Genomic DNA, 17950 nt, shown 5'->3' on the forward strand with positions numbered 1-17950 from the left:
CTAGAAAGGTCAAGGCTGTCTTTGGGGTCCTCAGCAAGAAATTCCCACAGTCCACACCTCCTACTTTCCATTCCCTCCACTTGAAACATTACCTTCTTCACCGCTGCGGTTGTAGAGTAAGAGCTCGAGTCTTCACTTGCATCTCCCTCAGTGTTTTCACCTCAGTAGCAACTTCAGCAACAGGAACACTTGAATTGTCATTTTTACCCTTTCCTTCTTCAGCTTCCCAGAACAAACCCTGAAGTTCGTTATGGACCGCAAGGTAGAGATGTCCCATCAGGAACTCCGAGGCGTCAGGGTCGTTGAAACTGTCATAAATCCTAACAAACAACCAACCCTGGTCCTCCTACACCACTACGTGTACCCTGTCCTCGCCGGCCTTTCCCAGCACCCACTGCACATTGCTCTCTCTTTTCGCTACGTTAATCGCCCCTACCGTCGTCGGCTTTTCCTCTCAAGCCTGAACTTCTTTCCTCCCGACAAAGTTCAGCACCGACACCATCCACGATCACTTCCTTTCTGGCATGCTCCTCTGAAACGCCTTCCTGAATCTCGACATGCCATTCTTCCTCTTCTTCCTCACATACACCCCTCCCAGCGGCACCAAGAACGAGACTCCCACAGTGGTAGCAGCGCCAAAACTAAGCGGCTCGGAGAAGGAGGGACCAAATTGGGTCCAGCATCGCAAAGTGATGCCACGTCAGCATTATGATAACTGACTCTTCACTGGAAAGATGCTCAGGGACCACTATGGTGCCCTGGTCCTCCGACACCACCACGTGTACCCTGTCCTCGCCAGCCTTCCCCAGCGCCCACTGCACGTTATTCTCCTCTCACTATGTTAACCGCCCCTACCATCGCCGGCTTTCCCTCACAAGCCTATACCTCCTTCCTCTCGACGAAGTTCAACACCAGCACCATCGACAACCGCTTCTTTTCCGGCACGCTAGCTCCTTTGAAACGCCATCCTAAATCTGGACACACTATTCTTCCTCTTCTTCCTCACATACACCCCTCCCATCGACACCAAGAATGTGGGACTCTAGCAGTGGTAGCAGTGCCAGAACTAAGTGGCTCATAGGAGGAGGGACCAAATTGGGTCCAACGTGACAAAGTGATGCCACGTCAGCATTGCGATAGCTGACTCTTTGCCAGAAAGATGCTCAAGGACCGTTATGGTGCCCGAAGCTCTATCTAGAAGATTATAATAGTGAAATTGAAATCTCGAAGATCATATTGGGTAATGCGTGAATCTTAGAGATTACTATAGAGATTTATTCCATATGTTTGTCTATTAGAATTTATTTTTTATATGATTATAACTAAGAATGGCAAAAAAACTCGCATGGGTAGGTATTCGTGGGGATCATTTATGTGAAAGACTAACACAATCTACAAATTTTTATGGAGATGGAGATCTGCTCTCGCAAATAAATGGGGTAGAGGATGGGGATTGATATACTTGCATTATTGAGGATCTGCCAAATTTTCGGGAAGTAGAATTTATTTAAATGCTCATATATATATATATATATATATATATATACATATTATGGGAAACAATTCAAGTGCACTGGGAGTACCGGTGCACTAGTTGTTTTAACCGTTGATCTGAATTATAAAAAATATATATAATATATATTAATTGAAATCAACGATTAAAATAACTGATGTTCCTATATTATGTAATCCTAATTCATTCTTAGTATTTGTTGGAAATTTTTATATTTATATTATTTTAATTTATATGTTAAAAATTTTGTGTTTGTTGATTATGTTAAATTTATATTTAAATTATATTTTAATTTGATATATCTAGTTGAATTATATTAGATTTTATTACGGTTATGTTAGAAATTAATTTTAGTCACAGTCATAATATTGATGATTAATTTTAGTATTTTATTTGAAATCTTTATTTAAGAAGAATTCAGTTGAATTACTCTCTTCAACTAACTATGTTTGACCAACCTGTTTGGATCTTATGATTTACATCATATTCAATCTCTCTATTATCCTGTATAATGCACCCAAGATACTTAAAACTTTTAATTTTTCGTAGGATATTTTCTCCAATCTTTACATTTATATATTAAGGTTTTTTCTTCGGCGGCCGAACATACATTCCATAGATTCCGTCTTGCTATAGTTTATGCGCAGACTATACACTTCTAGAACTTCTCTCCATCGGCAAAAAGCATGCACCATGGCACAGGCTCTTAGATATGATCTGTGAGTACATCCAAGACTAATGTGAAAAGATATGGACTTAATGATGATCCCTGGTGTAATCCTATACCAATAGAAAATTCCTCTGTCACATCACCTTAAGTCTTCACACTAGCTGTAACCCCATCATACATGTCTTTAAGGTAGCGTTTGTTTTGAGGTACTGAGACAGAGACTGAAAGACTGAGACTCAGTATCGTGTGTGTTAGTTCAGAGACTGGTACTAAAATTTTTGTCTCTGTCTCTAAAATTTCAGTATTTCAGTACTTCCAAAAAATAGGGACACAGGGGACTGAAATTTTTAGAGATGGAGACTGAAACTTAAATAACATTTTATACCTAAAATACTTTCATTTCAATTAATTAATTCCAATTTTACCCTTTGTGCAAATTAAATTAGAGTTTCATTCTTATTTCAATTCCTGTCTCCCATTTTGCACCAAACAGAATACTGAGATTTATTTCAATCCCTGTCTCTTAGTCTCTGTCTCTCAGTCTTAGTCTTTCCGTCTCTGTATCTCCACCAAACGCTACCTAATTGCATGAATATATGCGATTCTTACTCTTTTCCTTTCCAAAACCTTTCATAAGACCTCCCTTGACACCCTTTAATTACAAGACTATTACAAGAAAAAATTGGGATTGAATCACCATCTTTTCAAAGAAATTTATATGAAAGCCCTTAAAGGATTCAAAGTGCCGGAAGCATATAATAATTCTTCATAAATTTTTTAAGTAAGACTTCAAAAGTCCTTGTATGGATTAAAACATCCGGGCTTATGTGGAATAAATGTCTCAGTAAATACTTATTCAAAGATGGATATAAAAATGACCGTGTATGTCCATGTGTGTTTATAAAGAGATTTGAATACAAATTTATTATTATTACAGTATATGTTGATGATTTAAACATCATCGGATCACCCAAAGAGATTCCACAAATTGTGGATTATTTAAAAAGAGAATTTAAAATGAAATATCTTGGCAAGACAAAATTTTGCCTTGATTTATAAATTGAACACTTGAAGGATGGTATATTCATCCATCAGTCAACTTATGTTGAGAAATTTTTGAAAAAATTTTATATGGACAAGGCATACCCATTGAGTACTCCAATAGTAGTGAGATCATTAGTTGTGGATAAAGATCCATTTCGACTTTGTAAAAGTAAAGAGATCCTTGGTCCTGAAGTACCTTATCTTAGTGCTATTGGTGCACTAATGTATCTCACTAACAATACAAGATCAGATATAGCATTTTCAGTAAACTTGTTATCAAGATTTAGTTCTTGTCCGACTAGAAGACATTGGAATGATGTCAAACATATATTAAGATACATTCAAGGATCTATTGATAAGGGTTTATGTAACTAATGAAACAATATTTCAATTAGTTGGATATGCAGATGCAGGTTTTCTTTCTAATTCCATAAAGGCAGGTCACAAACAGGTTATTTATTCACAAGTGGAGGAACAACTATATCTTGGCGCTCAACAAAGCAAATTATAGCTGCAGCCTCCTCAAATCATGCAGAAATATTGGCAATTCATGAAGCAACTCGAGAATGTGTTTGCTTAGGTCAATCACCCAACATGCTCAAGATATGTGTGGTTTACCGATGAAGAAAATACCTGCAGTCATATACGAAGATAACTCTACATACATACATCAACTAAAGGAGGGATACATCAAAGGAAATAAAATAAAACATATCTCACCCAAGCTCTTCTACTCTCATGATCTTCAACAAAGTGGTGATATAGACGTTCAACAAATTCATTCCAATGATAATTTAGCAGATTTGTTCACTAAAGCACTACCTACTTCAACATTTAAGAAGCTAGTATACAAGACTAGGATGCGCCAACTAAGAGATATCAAGTGATGTAATCATTAGGGGGAGTAATACGGACCATACTCTTTTCCTTAACCATGATTTTTATCGCATTGGATTTTTTCTGGTAAGGTTTTTAATGAGACAGCTTTCTAACGTATTACCACTAGGAACATCCAAGGGAGAGTGTTATAAAGATATCTGTTATGAATGTCCTAGATTGTAATTGTATTTTAAATTTCAAATAGATAGTATTAGTCAACCTAACTGAGTCAGCTAGAAGTTAGACTCTTGACTATAAATAACCCCCTTTTGGAGTTCTGTATGCACCAATCATTAATAAAGTCATCTCTTATACTCTCAATCCTCTTTTATCTTTCTTTCCTTCTTAAACTCTAATCTTTATTTTCATAATATTTTTCATAATTTAAAAAAATAATGAAAATCAAGCTTATTATTATATTGCAATTTGAGATGCATATTGACTATTGCATAATGTGAATTGTGATTTTCATTTATTTTTTTATGGTGGAAAAGGGAAAAAAAAATTTTTTTGGCTTAGATATTTTAATTCTTCTCTTATAATCCATATAAAAAGTTTTTTCATTTTCATTATAGGGTTATTTTAATTCTTCTCTTATAGTCCATATTTCATAATGCTATCAAAGAGTGATTTACAAGTTTCATGCTAATATTATCCGTTTATATTAATATATGCAGATTAACAAAGTAAAAAGCATATGTGAATGTTCATTAGCTCCTGAGGGCATTGATCTGCACTTTGAGGAAGCTTTCAGCTTATTCCATCTTGATTAGATATTTTTTTTAAGGTTTAATTATTCTGTTGAGTCTTATAGTTTTGCGAAATATTCAATTTGGTTTCTATATATTTTTTCCTTTTAATTGGGTCCCTGCACTAATTTTTTTTTTCAATTAGGTCCCTTTTGGTAGTAATTGGCTTAATTGTATAGGGATCTAACTAAAAAAAAAATTGGTACAGGAACTCAAATAAAAGGAAAAAAAGTGTAGGGACTCAATTGAAAAAAAAAATTAGTGTAGAGACCCAATTAAAAGGAAAAAAAGTATAGGGACCTAATTAAAAATTTTGCAAAACTATAGAAACCAACTAAATAATTAAACATTTTTTAATGTTAATTTGTGTGTAAAAATTGCTGCATGTTAATTTGTGTGTAAAAATTGCTGCATGTTCATTAACTACTGTCTTGCTACAAAGTCTGTAGCATACATGTAACTCTTTGATATTGTAAAAGTAAAACAATATAGTATCCTTATTAATATCATTATGTAAGATTTTTTTTTTCTTTCATTCTAAAGATAAATACCAAAAGGCTCTTTAAATTGCATTATACCAAAAGTTAACTACTCAAATTTTAATTTGTGACAGATGTTAGACCTAAATTCATCTCTGACAATAGTAAACTGAGTTGGCACATTAAGTTGATATCATATGCGAATGAAATTGATATTTTTTGTGGCAGTGACGCTTAGAATCATGCTATGGAAGAGAGGAAGAGTATCAGTTAATGAGTTTGTAGAATAAGCCATCAGCAATTTACAAAGTTGTTCAACTACTTGGCAATAAATATCTATTTGAAGCTTTGTTCTTTAGTCAAAGCTATAATATACTTCCAGTTCAAAAAGGACATGATATAATAATTGATAAAAGAAAGAATAAATGGTTTAATGGTTCATATGAATCAATAATGAAAACTTGTTTGGGCTTGACCTTTCTTTAATATAATTAGTCGCATTCTTGTTCCTCATCATCAGTAATAACTAAACAGAAAGATCAGATAACTCTTTTTAAGATTGACTTCGTTAATACATATAGCTTTCCTTATGAGTTACTTTCAACTTTTTTGTTTTTATTACAGATTCAGAAACTGCTTTTGTTTATTCAATTGCATTCACTAACAACTAATTCTACAAGACAATGGCAGCACTGAATTTATTTAACTACACGTTCTTAATAAACCTTTGTAATATCAGCTTCCGTTGTTTATACTTTATACAATAACTAGTAATTTATTTATACATATATATTGCTAGTAACTTTTAATATTATTCCAAATATGAGGACTTGCCTAGCTTACAACACAGAAGTGGTTCAAAGAATAGAAATGCTAGAGTGAAAATTAAGCTTCATCTAAATTCAAATATAATTGAACTAAAGACAAAAACATCAATTTTCAGAAAGAGCCCATAGAAAATATAGTTATTGTTTGAATCTTTTTGTTTATACTTATTGTAATTCCTGGTAGTAGAGTTAATGACATTATACAACATCAAATTGTGGAGCCTTAGAATCAAATCTAACGTAAGTCGCATCCTTGTACTATCATTAACCTAAAAAATAAAAATATTTAAGGTTACTAACAAAACCATACACATTAGTAAATGATGTACTATTTTTTTTAAGCAAAAAATAATATATTTATTGTATAACAATACGTCTTCTTATAGTTTGTCATCCAGGTTGCCACCTATATCCCACAATCATTACTGTGTTAAATAAGACGTGGTTAGCTTATACAGATAAATATTTCAAAGAGAAAAACACAAATACAGATATTCCTTACGAGACAGGAGCTTGTTCTCCTACTTCTAGCGTATCCACAAATGCAAAATCAAGTATCTGTAGCCAATATGGAGTGTTGTATTTATAAAACGAGTCATACTTGAGCATATCTTCCAGATATTTTGCCTATTTATATAGGAAAAAAATTAAAATAAAGGATGTTATTTGAAACTTTTAAAAAAAATGTCATAAAACTGAAAATGGGAAAAGTTAATTTACCAGCTTTACAATACTCGATCTCTTTCCCTCTTTTATTTGAAACAATTGGTAGGGAGTCTAGCAGAATTGTTTGATGATTGTACAAATAAGAAACAACTAGATACCAATGCATGTTGTTCTCGTTGACAGATAAAAAAATCTAATACAAACTTTCATGTATTAGAATATTATTAGATACAAAAATTTTTAAAATAAAAAGTATAGATCAGTTCATAAAGATAAATGCCATTAAACAATGAAAAAAAAATAATAAATACAATTAATCATATACCTTTTTTAGACCTTCATCAACTTTTTCCATAAATTCTTTTTTATAATGTTTCAACAAAACTTCAATTTTGGTATCACATTCAAGTATGAATTGCTGAATTTAATAGTCAAGGGCTAAGTCAGTGATACCAATTATACAATAAAATAAAATAAATAAAAACTGTAACAAACCTGAAAAAGACATGGCGTACTGAAAATATAGCTAGCAAATACTAGTGTGTTTGACATCCTATTCCTTTCTCCTGCACGGTTAGCATAGTAGCCACCAAATCCAACACTTATGTGGTAATTAATAAATTTATTAAGAATTGAAAGTATGCTAGAGATAGTAGTTTAATTATACACTTACATACCCATGCACCCATTCCTTGGGAATTAATGACTTGAAGTTGCCACGAGTTTTGCTAAACTTGTTTTTTATTGCCAATACCGAGTTAAACCCCAAAATGGTCTCTGAGATTGGCGTCATGTCCTAAAATCATCCCTAGGATTCCATTGCACCAATTACATCCCTGAGATTGACAAAAATGCACTACATTAGTCCTTGACCCATTTTTCATTAACGACGTGATGACATGGCTTGATGAGGTGGGTTGTTAGTGACACGTGTCACTCCATGGTTTGGCCACGTGTCACAATGCTATTTGGCCATATGTCAATTTGTGCCACGTGTCGCAATGGTATTCGTCCACGTGTCATCCATTATGTCATCATTTTATAGATGCACCGAATTAGTCTCTCACTTTGCATTAAGTGACTCATTTTAGTCCATAAAATTGAATGTCGTGCACCAAACTAGTCTTTTCACCAGTTTTTTCTCATTTTTTTTAAATTTAAAATTTTCAATATCTTGGATGCACTAATTTCAATTCTATTTTTTCATATATCATTTAAATACAAGTGCTTTCATAAAAATTTTTAAGATTTTAGTTTTAATTATATAATTTTTTCTAGAATAATTTAACATTGATAAATTTTGTAATATATAAGTATGTTATTATAAAAAGAGAATTATATGATTGATTATACACATTTTTTCATCAAAAACATGTGTTTTTAACAAGAAATCAATGATTAAAACAAACATTTTTTTGTTCTTATGAAATACATGTTTCCATTGTGTGTAAATGGGCTAGACTGAAGTCACTTCAAGCAACCCCACTACCATCTCCGGCCTCTTCAGTCTAGACGAAAGAGGTCGGAGATGGTAGTGAGGGTGATTGAAATGCCTTCACGTCAACTCTAAGACGGTGGTTAGGAGTATTCGCAAGAGAAAAACTATTTTATAAAAGCACTTATATTTGAATAACATGTGAAAAAACAGAATTGAAATTATTGCATTCAAAGATATTGAGAATTTTGAATTTATAGAAAAAATGAGAAAAAAACTGGTGAAGGGACTAGTTTGGTGCACGACATTCAATTTCAGGGACTAAAATGAGTCATTTAATGCAAAGTGAGAGACTAATTTGGTACATCTACAATGATGACATAATGGACGACATGTGGACGGATATTGTGACACGTGGCATAAACAAACATGTGGCCAAATAGCATTATGACACGTGGCACAACTATCTATATCAGTATGCCACGTGTCACTGGTCACCACATCATCATACCATTACATGTGGCCAAACCATGAAATGACACGTGGCACTAACAGCTCATGTCATCCATCCATGTCATCACGTTGTTAATGGAAAATGGGTCAAGGACTAACGTAGTACACTTTTTGTCAATCTCAGGGACGTAATTAGTGCAATTGAAATCTCAGGGACAGTTTTAGTGCACGACGCCAATCTCAAAGACTATTTTGGGGTTTAACTCTACCAATTGCTCATCACTACAAATATGAAACACATTAATTTTGTACCATTTTTTAAGCTTTAATAGATAGATAGATAGATAATGGGATATGTAACCTTCTTTTATTTGGTACAAATACATAGGTTGTCATTTTAATATCCAGGTTATCCAAATTCATGTATGCAGAAGGCTTAAATAAAATCGGGATCCACTGCAAAAATAAAATTGCATGATTACTAAGTTATGTAACCTTAGATGATCGATGCAAATTCTTGTGATATGAAAACTTATAGATGGTCATTCAATTCTTCATTTATTGTGCTCGGCCTTTTTGTTGTTTAGGGAACGCATGCTAATAGAATATCTATTTGGTGTACTCTTTTTTAAGAGTGCCTTTTGCTCGTTGGTTTAGGATTTGTGTGAGGTCCTCAGTATAATTATTTTATTTCTTAAAAATTTGTCTTTAATGGAAACAATATTCACACCAACCGTACTCTCAGACAAATGTGGATTTCAGACAATTCTTCTCTTGGCCGCAGATACCTTCTTATCGTATACACTTGTATGCTTTGATGGTTTCTTATTTTTACCAGAGTCAGACTGATGATGTGGTGGAGACTTTAGCAGTTTAAGAATTTCATCTGTATCTTTTGGATTAGTAGATTGAAAAGGACATACGAGAGTAGGATGCCAAAAATTTGTGACAGTTGAACCTACGATAAATGATGGTAGAAATAGGTTGTATAGCGATGGATGCATGGTTGTCGGAGATTGGTTAGAATATATTATAGCAGTGTAAAAACTGTGGTACATAGAATAGAAATATTGGGGTATGTGACTATGTGAGGTATATGGTTGAAGTACGGATTATGTAATAGTTGGTTACCAATAACATTAATACTAACCTCTCTTGTGTCTCTTTTTTTCTCGCTATGTTGAGGTGGTCCAGATGATTCTCATTTACACATGTCAATCACCTAAGAATATATGTAATACAATTAGAATAATATGGTGAATATAGTTTGCTAATAACATGTTGAGCAGTGTCTTTATATATAGAATAAAATATTGTTTGCTCGTTCTTTATTTTTGAAAAATTATCTTTTAAAAAGATTTCATTATTTTATATTTATATCATATAATATAATTGCAAGGTATGTGCATTTTTTATGATTGTAATTTAAAAAGATTTACTATTCAAAGTAGATATTATTTTTATTTAAATATTATTTAAAATATATATTATTATTCAAACTTATTATTCTATGTGATAATAAATATATAATTTTTAATAATAAATACTTTTTTTTCAAAAATAATTTTGAATTAGAAACTTATTATTTTTTTTAGACATCATTCATAGTAGCTATTCTAGTACCAACTTATACTCTGCATGATAATAAATACATAATATTTAATAATAAATATATATATATATATATATATTTTAAATAATATATTATTGTAAACTTTTTATTTTTATTTTAAAATTATTCATAATAGATATTATTATTTAAATTTATTATTCCACGTGATAATAAATATTTAATAATAAATATATAATTTTTTTAAATCATATATAACTGAAAACTTATTATTTTTATTTAGAAATGATTCAAAATAGATATTATTATTCTAACTTATTACTCTGCATAATATTAGCCTTTAAACTTGTAATTTTTACACATAACATTGATTATGGTTGAATATATGATTTACTTATAAATAATAAAATTTGTGTGATTCATGTTGATTATAACACTAATTAGATTGTCAATAATTAGATTGAATTTATATTTAATACAGATTTACCTTAAATTGATATATAATAAGAACTCTCTTTTATTATTGTTATGTATTTTTTCTCAAACACATAATATTACAAGCTAATTACAATGGTAAAAATGCGTAGAAATAATCGGCCTGCTTCTGTTGAGGTGATAAATCACTATTTCATGGTTTATCTTGTGCTCAATTGAGTGGTTTTTATCAACTCTTTACCCATTTATTCATACTAATTGCATGCTTTATGTCTTCCTTCTTGATTTTGTGCTATGATTGAAAACATGCTTCTTTGGTCTTTATATTGCTAATATTAATCCTCTCTTATCACCATTAGATGACTTGATATGTGTGTTAAGTGATTTCAGAGATTATGAGGCAAACTCTATTTCTAACATGAAGATCCGTCAAGAACCAACTGAAATTTTAAACAAGCACGTACTAATTATTTTTTTGTTGTTCTTGTTTCATAAACTTATTCTTAATGTTCTTTTATTATTTTTTCGTAACGAGTCTATTTATTCACATTTTCGATTAAAAAAATAAGATACGAATTATGTTGCAATATTTTTTTTATTTAGAATTATAAAAAACTATCTTAAAGAAAACATGCTCGTTTTGGCCCAAGAAAAGAAAGAGGAGAGAATAGCCTTAGGGTTTAGGGTTTCGTCTCTCACTCCCCGCCATCTGACGCGGAGGAACGGAATCGGAGGGCGGTGGAATGGAGAGAGCGTGGAGTTTGGATTCGACGAAGAGGGAGCGCGTGATGGAGATGGTTATTAATGTCGGGAGAAAGTAGGAAGAGAGAATGAGAGAGGTTAGTGTGGTTGCGGCAAAGAGGACGAGGGTGAGAAGGAAGAGAAGTGTGGCAATGCCAAGTCTGGAAACGACGATGTGTCTTCATTATTGCCGTGGTGATGGTGTCTTCACTTTTTTTTAATGTTATAGTGAACACGATCCATCATTGAAGGACAAAGTGACTTTAGATTCATTAGCTAATTTTGTTGAACAATTAACTCAACTAGTCCAATCTCTTGTTCAATAGTTGGAAAATAGTGTCAGCTCCCCTTCTAAGGTGTTTAAGGTCTTTGGTTCCAATTCTAAGACTCTTAATCAACAAAGTAGTGCGTCGAATAATCCATTGTTGCTATGCTCTATTGGGAAGGCAAGGACGGATTTGTCGATTGCTTAAAAAAGAAGAAGAGACTCAGTTGCTCCAATTAATATTCCTAGATTAGAGCTACCTATTGTGAGTACTAAGTAATAAGTAGTTTAGTTTTATTATTATTTCAACAGTAACATTTTTTTATATTTAGTAAGTGCAAGTATCTTTTAGGCCAATAGCTTCGAAGGGTTTGGACAATACTGAACTTGCAATTACAACATACTTGTATGGTAATATATTGGTGGATAAGTAAGTAAACTCAATAAGAATATTATTTTTTAACGGTGTTGTGGATTTGTTTAGCTATTTTTATTTATGTTAATTTATCTTTGGCAGCTATGAGGAGGATATAGTATTTTCAGGGGTTACAGTTCGTAGAGATGTATTCAGGAGTTTGATGCCAAGCAAGCCAATTGATTCTCTTGTGCTATTCTTAGTAGCAGATATGATGAAGACAGAGTTGACCAGAGAATTAGTTTTTACCTTCAGCTTTTGTGGTAAGTATATAGGAGTGTATATTAAAATAATACTGGTATTTGTTATTGTATTGCGCATATAAACAAGTGGCAAAAAATAACGTAGATGACAGAGAAGATAAAAATGGATCCCAGCTGTTTGGAGTCTTTTATCACACATGTTTATTTGGGCAAAGTTGACTGCTTAAAAAGAGTAAGAATTGTTGCATACATCATATAACATAACATAATGCATTTATGTTTAATATACATAAAATTTGTTTTTGTATAAAAAAAGTTTGTCGTATAAAATCATATGCTTGTTATTCAAGTAAGTTTATATCATTTTTAAATTCAAATTAGCAAATATTGATATAAAATAAATTTAATAACTAAAATGACTTTCTCTTGATTAGGTGTTTATCCATGTATCTGAAGCTATTGACGAAGGTCATGAACACATGTACCTCGTAGTGATCGATCGTGTTAAAGGACAAATCATTTTGCTAGACCCATTTCTCATTGAGAAATAGTTCAAGAAAAAGAGGACAAGCTTAAAATTAGTAAATATATTTTCTGTTTTTTTGTTAATTATCTAGATATATGACTAAAAAAGAAAACAATGACATAGACATAAACATGCCATTTTTTTAGACAAAGTATTGGAAGATCGTTCATTCTACGACTTTGAGACCACTCCAAATATGATTTCTTCACAATTTAAAGAGTTCTTCAAAGTCGTAGAATAGACGGTTTTCCAATACTTCATCTAAAAAATGGCCTGTTTATGTCTATGTCAGAGTTTGCTTTTTTAGTCATATATCTAGATAATTAACAAAAAAACAGAAAATAGATTTACTAATTTCAAGGCGGTCCTCTTTCACTTGAACTGTTTCTCAATGAAAAATGGATCTAGCAAAATAATTTGTCTTTTAACACAATTGATCACTACGAAAAACCAGTGTTCATGACCTTCGTCAGTAGTTTCAGATACAGGGATAAACACCTAATCAAGAGAAAAGTAACTTTAGTTATTAAATTTATTTTATACAAATATTTGCTAATTTGAATTTAAAAATGATATAAACTTACTTGAATAACAAGCATATGATTTTGTACGACAAACTTTTTTATACGAAAACAAATTTTATGTATATTAAACATAAATGCATTATGTTATGTTATATGATGTATGCAACAATTCTTACTATTTTTAAGCAGTCAACTTTGCCCAAATAAACATATGTGATACAAGACTCCAAACAGCTGGGATCCATTTTTGTCTTCTCTGTCATCTACGTTATTTTTGTCACTTATTTATATGTGCAATACAAATAACAAATACTAGTATTATTTTAATATACACTCCTATATACTTACAGTAAAAGATGGAGGTAAAAACCAATTCTCTGGTCAACTCTTTCTTCATCATATCTGCTACTAATAATAGCACAAGAGAATCAATTGGCTTGCTTGGAATCAAACTCCTGAATACATCTCTACGAGCTGTAACACTTGAAAATACTATATCCTCCTCAGCTCATAGCTGCCAAAGATAAATTAACATAAATAAAAATAGCTAAACAAATCCACAACACCGTTAAAAAACAATATTGTTATTGAGTTTACTTATTACTTATCCACCAATAGATTACCATATAAGTATGTTGCAATTACAAGTTCAGTATCGTCCCAACCCATCGAAACTGTTGGTCTAAAAGACACTTGCACCCACTAAATATAAAAAAATGTTACTATTGAAATAATAATAATAATAATAATAATAATAATAATAAACTACTTATTACTTAGTACTCACAATAGGTAGCTCTAATCCAGAAACATTACTTGGAGCAAGTGAGTCTATTCTCCTTTTTTTAGCAATGGACAAATCTATCCTTCCCTTCTCAATAGAGCATAGCAATAATGGATTATTTAATGCACGACTTTGTTGATTAAGAGTCTTAGAATTGGAACCAAAGATCTTAAACACCTTAAAGGGGGAGTTGACATTATTTTTCAACCGTTGAACAAGAGATTGGACTAGTTGAGTCAACTGTTCAGCAGAATTAGTTAATGAGTCTAAAGTCACTTTGTCCTTCAATGATGGATCGTGTTCACTATAACATTAAAAAAAAGTTAATAGGATGTTAAAATAAAGATAATAACGGGATATTAATCAAATGACAAATTGAAATATACAATAAACAACTAAATCCAGAGCATAACAGATCATTCATCAAATTACAAATCCAATTTCACTGTAATTAGATATAAAAGGTATGCCCTTGTCACCCCCTTGGAATAGACCTAGGGACGTGTGCGACTGTGTGCGCAATAGGGCAGACGACTGAGGACAGGACAAATGCAAAACACAAGAACAGAGAAAATGAAGAAACCAAAGCACCACCTGACACATCCACCGTCACCACGGCAACAAGGAAGACACATCGTCATTTTCAGACTTGGCATTGCCACGCTTCTCTTCCTTCTCACCCTCGTCCTCTTCGCCGCAACCACACTAACCTCTCCCATTCTCTCTTCCTACCTTCTCCCGACATCAATAACCATCTCCATCACGTGCTCCCTCTTCGTCAAATCCAAACTCCACGCTCTCCATTCCACCGCTCTCCGATTTTGTTCCTCCGTGTCACACAGCGGGGAGTGAGAGACGAATGAGTGATGAAATCCTAAACCCTAAGGCTATTCTCTTGTCTTTCTTTTCTTCGGCCAAAAACATCACATTTTCTTTAAAATAGTCTTTTATAACTCTAAATAAAAAAATATTGCAACATAATTCATATCTTATTTTTTTAATTGAAGATGTGAATAAATAGACTCGTTACGAGAAAATAATAGAAGAACATTGAGAATAAGTTTATGAAACAAGAACAATAAAAAAATTAGTACGTACTTGATCAAAATTTCAGTTGGTTCTGACGGATCTTTATGTTAGGAATAGAACTTGCCTTAACAGAACTAGCCCAATTATTTCTACGTGTTTTTACCATTTTAATTAGCTTGTAATATTATGTGTTTGAGAAAAAATACGTAACAATGATAAAAGAGAGTTATTATTATATATCAATTTAAGGTGAATCTCTATTAAATATGAATTCAATCTAATTATTGACAATCTAATTAGTGTTATAATCAACATGAATCACACAAATTTTATTATTTATAAGTAAATCATATATTCAACCAGAATCAATATTATATGTAAAAATTACAAGTTTGAAGGCTAATATTACGTAGAGTAATAAGTTAGAATAAGTTAGAATAATAATATCTATTTGAATCATTTCTAAATAAAAATAATAAGTTTCCAGTTATATATGATTTAAAAAAATTATATATATATTATTAAATATTATGTATTTATTATCACGTGGAATAATAAATTTAAATAGTAATATCTATTATGAATAATTTTGAAATAAAAATAATAAGTTTACAATAATATATGATTTAAAAAAATTATATCTTTATTATTAAATATTATGTATTTATTATCACTCGGAATAATAAATTTGAATAACTATATATACTATGAGTTTCTATATCAAAATAATAAGTTTCTAGTAATATATGATTTTTTAAAAAAAATTATATATTTATTATTAAATATTATGTATTTATTATCACGTAGAGTATAAGCTGGTACTATAATATCTACTATGAATGATGTCTGCATAAAAATAATAAGTTTCCAATTCAAAATTATTTTTGAAAAAAAAAATTTATTATTAAAAATTATATATTTATTATCACATAGAATAATAAGTTTGAATAATAATAATATCTATTTTAAATCATTTTTAAATAAAAATAATATCTACTTTGAATAGTAAATCTTTTTAAATTACAATCATAAAAGATGCACATACCTTGTAATTATATTATATGATATAAATATAAAATAATGAAATATTTTTAAAAGATAATTTTTCAAAAATAAAGAATGAGCAAACAAAATTTTATTCTATGTATAAAGACACTGCTTAACATGTTATTAGCAAACTATATTCACCATATTATTCTAATTGTGTTACATATATTCTTGGGTGATTGACATGTGTAAGTGAGAATCAATTGGACCATCTCAACATAGGGAGAAAAAAAGAGACATAAGAGAGGTTAGAATTAATGTTATTGATAACCAACTCTTACATCATCCGTACTTCAACCATATACCTCACATACCCCAATATTTTTATTCTATGTACCACAATTTTTATACTGCTGCAGTATATTTTAACTAATCTCCAACAACCATGCATCTTTTGCTATACAACCTATTTCTACCATCATTTATCATAGGTCCAACTGTCACAAATTTTTCGCATCCTACTCTCTTATATCCTTTTCAATCTACTAATCCAAGAGATACAGATGAAATTCTTAAACTGTTAAAGTCTCTACAACATCATCAGTCTGACTATGGTAAAAATAAAAAACTATCAAAGCATACAAGTGTATACGATAAGAAGGTATCTGCGGCCAAGAGAGAATTGTCTGGAATTCACATTTGTCTAAGAGTATAATTGGTGTGAATATTGCCTCTATTAATGACAGATTTTCAAAAAATAAAATAACTACACTGAGGACCTCACACAAATCCCTAACCGAGGAGCAAAAGGCACTCTTAAAAAAGAGTACGTCAAATGGATATTCTATTAGCATGCGTTCCCTAAACAACAAAAAGGCCGAGCACAATTAAAGCTTAAAAAATGGTATAAGATTAATGTGTTTCATGTTTGCAGTGATGAGGTATTGGCAACAACAAACAAGTTTAGCAGAACTCATGACAACTTCATGTTATTAATTCCCTAGGAATGGGTACATGGGAATGTAAGTGCATAATTAAACTACTATCTCTAGCATACTTTTGATTCTTAATAAATTTATTAATTACCACATAGGTGTTGGATTTGGTGGCTACTATGCTAACCGTGCAGGAGAAAGGAATAGGATGTCAAACACACTGGTATTTGCCAGCTGTGTTTTCGGTACGCCATCTCTATTTCAGGCTTGTTACAGTTTTTATTTATTTTATATTATTGTATAATTGGTGTCACTGACTTAGCCCATAACTATTAAATTCAGCAATTCATACTGAAATGTGGTACGAAAACTGAAGTTTTGTTGAAATATTATCAAAAAGATTTCATGGAAAAAGTTGAAGAAGGTCTAAAAAAGGTATATGATTTATTGTATTTTTTATTATTTTCATTGTTTAATGGCTTTTATCTTTATGAACTGATCTATACTTTTTATTTTAAAATCTTTTGTATCTAGCAATATTCTAATACATGAATGTTGGTACTAGATTTTTTTACCTGTCAACGAGAACAACACGCATTGGTATCTAGTTGTTTTTTATTTGTGCAATCATCAAACAGTTCTGCTAGACTCCCTACCGATTGTTTCAAATAAAGAGGGAAAGAGATCGAGTATTGTAAAGCTAGTAAATTAACTTTTCCCATTTTCACTTTTATCACATTTTTTTAAAAGTTTCAAATATCATCCTTTATTTAATTTTTTTCCTATATAAAAAGGCAATATATCTGGAAGATATGCTCAAG

The sequence above is a fragment of the Arachis hypogaea genome, chromosome 20 (genome assembly GCF_003086295.3).
Source record: "Arachis hypogaea cultivar Tifrunner chromosome 20, arahy.Tifrunner.gnm2.J5K5, whole genome shotgun sequence".
NCBI lineage: Eukaryota > Viridiplantae > Streptophyta > Magnoliopsida > Fabales > Fabaceae > Arachis > Arachis hypogaea.